The 6,610-nt window shown below is 36.1% G+C and overlaps 1 long non-coding RNA gene across 1 annotated transcript; it reads right to left on the reverse strand.

Annotated features, from left to right (window-relative positions):
- Positions 1-624: 624 nt before the first annotated feature.
- Positions 625-6,187, reverse strand: LOC130604800 (uncharacterized). Its single transcript, XR_008973529.1, has 3 exons — positions 6,124-6,187; positions 2,355-2,436; positions 625-933 (listed from the first exon to the last, which is right to left on the reverse strand). It is a non-coding gene; the product is annotated as an uncharacterized LOC130604800 (long non-coding RNA).
- Between the last annotated feature and the right edge of the window lie 423 nt (positions 6,188-6,610).

Genomic DNA, 6,610 nt, shown 5'->3' on the forward strand with positions numbered 1-6,610 from the left:
TTTCATGAAAAGGTGTGAACTAAGGCTAAAGGGTGGGTAGAGGCAGGGACAGCCAATGTGTTCAGATTGAAGGCTCTGGGGACCTTCAAGGTCTCTGCTGTTACAGCAGTGTCAGCAGTAAGCATAGGCTGCTGGATGGTGATTCTCAAAAAAAAAAGTATCTTTGGAGAGATGCAGTACTTTTTTTTTTTTCTTCTCATTAAAAGTTTTCTGATTTCACCAGGAGAAGTCAAGTTATTTTACAAGTTATGTGAGCATTTTATTTGATTTTCATGGCCAAACTCTAAGCTTTACTTCCCTTTCTCATTAAATACCGGATGAAGTGGAACTGGGCAGAGACTGAATGTGACATTTCTACACAAGAAAATAAAACTTTCTTACAGTCATGCATTCAGGCGAGCCATGTGTTGAAGCACTAAATGAAAAAAAAAAAAGGTTTCTTTTTATCTGCTAGATTGGGTAATATGAAAGTTACATAGCTTCTTACTACAGTCAGTCTACTATCTTTAGATTTCAACTTTGGCAGGGGGAGAGAAACAGTGCAATTGTTGAAAAATGTTTTCAATATGACCTCGTCTTCTAGAATTGAAAGCAACAATCTGAGTGGAATCAAATATCTGAGTAGAGATATTTTCATCTTTTCGGCACTTTTATTTAGAGCAAGAGAAGAAATAAATGGACATGGGAGCAAAGAATGAAAGATAATACAAAGTATAAAATTATCAACAGAAAAAATAGCAAGAAATAAATTGTCTTTTATCCAGCTTGAAATATTCTATACTGTTTACTGTAAAAATTAATAGATGTTTGCATGGATTTCCAAAGTGCTATGGGCATATAGTAACAAATAAGGATTTCAAAGGCTCTGTTTTCAGAGTCTATTGTGCTATTCTCCAGACTCAGTAAGTGTATAGGTCCATTAGGTCCATTAGGCTAAAGAGGGGAGGGAGGAAAAAAGTTAAAAAAAAGTGGGAAGTAAAAGTTGATTCTTCACGATTCTTCACTTAGATATTTCTTTCACTGCTGCCATGCTAGATTAGACCTACCTGGTTCACAGCAAAGGAAACCATTTCAGCTCTATTAACAGTTTTCTCTCTACACAGCTCACCCTAATGGATTGCTGCAATATCATTGTTTGACCTCAAAAGATAAAACCCCATCAGGTCACTAGAACTTTTTAGGTCATAGTACATGACAATGAAATAGTTACAGATGAAAAATTTGCAAGTATGATTTGTCAAGACTTTTTATTACAGAAGGAAAAAAATTCACTCAAGCTGGCAAATACATCTTATCTCTGACATTTTCAGGTTTGATACTTAAATCACCGTATGTCTTCTAACAAAAGCACATAGAAACAAAGTATTTTTAATTATTTTTGCTTTAGTTATGTAAAAAACTTCTATCTTGATAATTAAATTGTGGTGCCACTTCCAATTGTCTTTTCTCATTCCACATTGTCTAAAGCTACTCAGGAAAAGTAGATGCTGCCCAAGTTGAACAGGTTATCACGTAAGCAGCAGCATCTGTACTTGTTAGATGTATTTTTGGCTTTATTGAGATCTCCTGAGTATGTACAAGGTGTGAGGGAGAACAACCAATCTTTCTGGAATATGTCCTTATTAATTTTGAAACAAATATTCACTTCTGTTTCTTTTGTGCAAACACTCAATCAATATTTGATAGCTGTATTTACAGCCTGGTATTTTTAGTAGCTTGATTATTTTTGAGTAGTTTTGTCTCAGTCTGTCACCTTAAGATTTTCAATTATTTTCCGAGTCTCAGATAAGCTTTACTGTAAGACTTAATATTTTCATTCATGTATTCATTAAAGGTAGCATCAAAATCAATCCTTCATTAAGATTTGTTGAACAAGGCTGCTAGAAAAATGTAATGCTATATCTCAATCCAGTATGAATCAAATGCTTAATGGAACTATCTTCTGATTACTAATGTTTCCTTATTAGCGAATGTATGAAAGGAAAATTAATCTTAGTACATGCTTATCAGTTTAAAGCAAATCATATGGGGCTTATTTATCTTTCTTCCAAGAGCTGGGACAATCAAGAAAAAAAAGCACAGAAATCACTTAAGCAAAATCCTAGAAATAATACTGTACATGAAAATTATGAGAGTGAAGGGCAGATCTGAACTCTCTCAAAGCTCATAGCTGTTCAGAAACAGATTTTAGCATCTGTTTCGTATCAGCCTAGATGAAGGTGAAGTGGGAAACAAATATTTAATATGAGCCTCTGGATCCCACAATAAAATACAAGAGTTTGGTACAGATAATTTTAACTGAATTTACCTTTGAAAATGTGGGATAAACTGACTCTGATTATTCATTTTGTTACTCTACTGCCGCTTCTGAACCAAAAAAGCCTAAATTCATGGATGCATCTTCTGGCACAATGAAGAAAGAGTTGGTTGTTGCATCTGCTTATTTTCAGGCAGACAACAATGTTTTTGCATTAAAACTTAGGATGGCATTTATCAGACAAATACTAATCATTCCACCTTCACTTTATAGGCAACAGTAAAACAAGGGCCAACTCTGCAACAGAATTCCTCTCATCCTAATGATATATGTAAAAGAAGCCAGATTATTTGTACCCAAGAAATGCTTTTTTTTTTCTCCACTGATTGTAAATGAAGCTGTTTATGGTGTCAGGGAGGCTACTGCAGTTATAGAAGTCTAGTTTATAAATGCGTAAATGTTAATGAGATGAACCCTATCACTAATTGCATTTTGATCTTCATTTGCAGGAATTTCTTTGCTTTATTGCACAGCTTTATTTGAATGGGCACATCTTGAAATCTTTGACTGCAAGCTCAGGTTTTGGAGAATTTTCAGATCTAGGAAGACAGGCAAAAATTTTACATTACATGTAACAAAGAAATTTTACTGTATCACTTTAAAAGGAGAGGAAGCATAAAAAATCAAACAAAACAAAACAAAAAAGCAGAATTCATGCGTAAAGTTTTCTGTGTTGTTACAGGCCATTATATATGTGCATCCTGTGTTCAGCTTACGTTATATATTTGAGGTTAAGTCCTGAAGTTATGCAGACATAAACGTAGTTAGATGAAACCCTTGAATACTTCTACTGACTTGAAGAACTCAATGTAATCCTCTGATTTCAGTGCCTCACCTCCTTCAGTTCTCATTTTTCTCACAGCATTTCTGCTCCTAGTTTTAAGAGCCCTGTCATAACTTCATAAGGCCCATTTCAGTAGAAAATCACTAAGTACCATTCTTTAACATTTTAGTCAGAAGTGGCATCTGCTATTACCTGTGCTAACCCTCTCTTCACAGGTCTTTATTAGAGAAAGTTTTGACAAAAATAAAAAGCGCTCTTGGCTTTCCAGCCACTACTTATCAATAGCTTTCCCTTTCTGTGAGAGAAAGTCCAATATTGTCCGTCTTCACTCACTGCCAGCATGCTCATGGAAACATTTCTTATCAGTGCCGGTAATAACTTGCTCACCAAACACGATTTAGTGTGAACATCTGCAGCTTCATAACACAAGTTTGCCTCCACCATGCTCAGCTCCACCACACCTGTTTTCCCTGAATGTTCCTCTTCTTTGGTTTAGTTAGGTGGAGGGCATTTGTCTACATCCAGACTTTTCAGGTGGAGGAGTCTTGCTGCTCTCATTAGTTCAGTTCTTTAGATGTATCTAACACTGGAAAATTATTTCTGTCCGCTCCATCCTGGGGGCTCTGTTCACGGGCTGATTCTTTGTGTGACCTCAGCCAATCTATGCTCTGGCAGATGTGAAAATAGGGAACCTAATCAAGAATAAATGTGACAGTATGTTCTCATCCCTAGGAACTGAATTAACAAGAAAATCAACCAAGTAATTCTGCAAAAAGGAGAATTTTACTCTTGTCATATCCTCTGGTTGCTAGCCTGGTTAGGCAGGACAGGCCTACCTTAGTAAATTTGTTCATACCCTCATAAAAGTTAACGTGTACAGGAAGTCATTGTGAGGCACAAGAGATCTGGGACAGGGCTCATTAGCACCATGTCTTGGGTTCTCACTGCTTTCATGAGGTCTTTCAGGTGGTTGATCTGGGAGTAAAAAGCAACTGTCCTTTGGAAACACTCAACAAGAAAAATTGTCACTGTGGTGTATCCCTCTGCCACAGCTGCAGGCAAGTTACCACCATCTCATCCATGTTACTGAAAGTAGGGCATGCATTTTACAACATCAACAGAAGCGTAACGCACAGCACCCTTCGGAAACTCCCATTATTGATACAGATGTGCAGAACTTCACCTTTAATCTTTAGCTGCTTTTAAGCATGTCTTCAGCAATGGATGTGCTGTATCACATCTGAAGTTTAAAAAGCTGCTGAGAATCCTGGTATGTGGTTTCCATAAACTCGTTTGAAATTAAAATTTCAGTTGAATAACCGATTTAGAAAAAATCTATTATTCTGCAGTGCATTATGCGGCAATAACTGAGTGACAAATTTCAAGTTACAAAGTGTAAACATTTTTGCCTGAGAACTCTGAGGAAGTGCTCATATTGTGTAACTTTGAAAGTGTTACTTTTACCACTGACTTGGAAGCACTTAATATTTCTTCAAAATATTGTGGGAGAAGTTGGATCTGAGCAGACACCGAAGTCTAAAAGTGCATTCCTCATAACCTAGAGGTAGTCCTGAAATACGTTCTTTAACAACCTGCTGTTCAGCTTTCTCCAACTAGATCAAATGTTCTGTATTTCAAAGCTGTGCAGTGGCACACAAGTGAAGAGAGTGAGTATGCACATGTCAGGAGCTTGTTGTATGAGATACTAGGATAGGAAGCCAAACCCTGAAATACTGTTGGTGTCCACGCCTGGATTTGTCATTGACAATATGGTATTGAATAGTTAATTTAGACATAAAATAAAAGGCTTTTAAGGAGTTAAGGATTTTAAGGATTGATAGGTAAAGGCTTTTAATAATCCTTTGAAGGAGATTTTCAGACAGTGCATACACATCCAGACGGAAGTCTCATCAGGGATTTGGCAACACCAGATGCATGTGAAAGAAAGCAATGCTAAATAAATAGTTCTGCAACCAAGCCACAATCAGTTGTGCTGGATTATTTCCTCATTCTAGAAAGCCAACCTTTTATTACAAAAGTACAACTTATAAGTGATGTCAATTTATTTCCTGGAAATTCCCTTCAAATTCCAAAAAAGAAAAAACATTTGTGTAGTGAAAATGGATGTGGGAAAAATACTTTATTCTGGAGAGACATTTTAAGCAATGGGAAAGAAAAACGAAAGAAAGATTTTGTTCTACTTGCATTTAATTTCCCACAGAATACTTTGTAGACAAAATGACTGGGGCCATAACCTCAATTGTTCAAACCTATTAAGCAAATTAATCTGTGAATTTATTTAGAAGTACACCAGGTTCTCTCTTACAGTACTGGGCTTTGAAAGTTCACAATAGGTTTCACATGAGAAGCATGAGACTGATGCTGGCAGTCAGTTTATTTGCTTAGGTTGGGACAGGAGCAAGAAAAGAAACACTTCAAATGTTTACCCTGCATAAAATAATTTAATCACATCCATTAAGTCTGTGAGACTGAATGAAATCACAGAAGCCTGTAGCATTGGTGAATTGCTATTCTCTGCAGTATTATGAGAAATATTAATGACTAACATTTGATTAATGCTGTTAATTTAATGATTAAAAAAACCCCATAAAGATCAATAAGAATTACTGCCTGTAACACCCAGAGGGAAATTAGATTGAAATTGTTCGCGTGATTCATGGTTTTTTCATTAAAGTTCTCAATCTACTGTAAAATCTGTACAGGTATAAAAGCTGTGGTGATCATTTAATACACCAGCAGGGCATCTCAGACAGGAATTTATACAATAAAATGATCTTAGCATTCATTCTCTGAGAGACTGCACTGCTCCCTAAGCCTGAGAAGTGCAGACAGTTCAGTCGGTAGCCCCACACCTGCTCAAGAAAGGAGCTTTAGAGGCAAATCCATTTCCTTCACTGTTTCATCTTTTAGAACTGACAGTTCCATTATGCTGATTTTTTCTGCTGTTAAAATATCATTCATTCTTTAAAATACTGTTTTGTGAAAATTGTTTAATTCTGACCTTTGAAAGCACACATCCTCTCCCTCCTGAGATTCTGGGGCTTTTTGTTTTCTTTTTCTTTGGTGTAATTATGATCAGAATTACATTAATACAAGGAAGAAAAAAAACAAAACAAAAAAAACCACCACAAACAACAAGCAAAACAAACAAAAAAAAAACCACCAAAAACAAAACGCCATGACACAGAAAGAACATTACAGACAGACATCTTTCCCCCCACCTCCTCATAGCTTTTTCTTTGGAGGAATAGAATGAATAAGAGATACATTTCTCTATGGAGATGGGAGGGTGTGAATGTTTGTTTTCTGATTTTGAAATTCAAAGAAGTATACATGTTTTCTTTTGCTCTAACAATAAAAGCAAGCAGAGGTATGCATCAGTATGTATAAGACTCAGTATTTGCAAGAAGTAGGAAAATCACTGCACCATCTTGAAACAATTTGTGAATACGGGTCAAATTCTCTAAATAATTCTTTTAAGGAAAGTG

The sequence above is a fragment of the Pezoporus wallicus genome, unplaced genomic scaffold, assembly GCF_028554395.1.
Source record: "Pezoporus wallicus isolate ANWC-B61680 ecotype Strahan unplaced genomic scaffold, APGP_CSIRO_Pwel_v1 contig_5767, whole genome shotgun sequence".
NCBI classification, from domain to species: Eukaryota; Metazoa; Chordata; class Aves; order Psittaciformes; family Psittacidae; genus Pezoporus; species Pezoporus wallicus.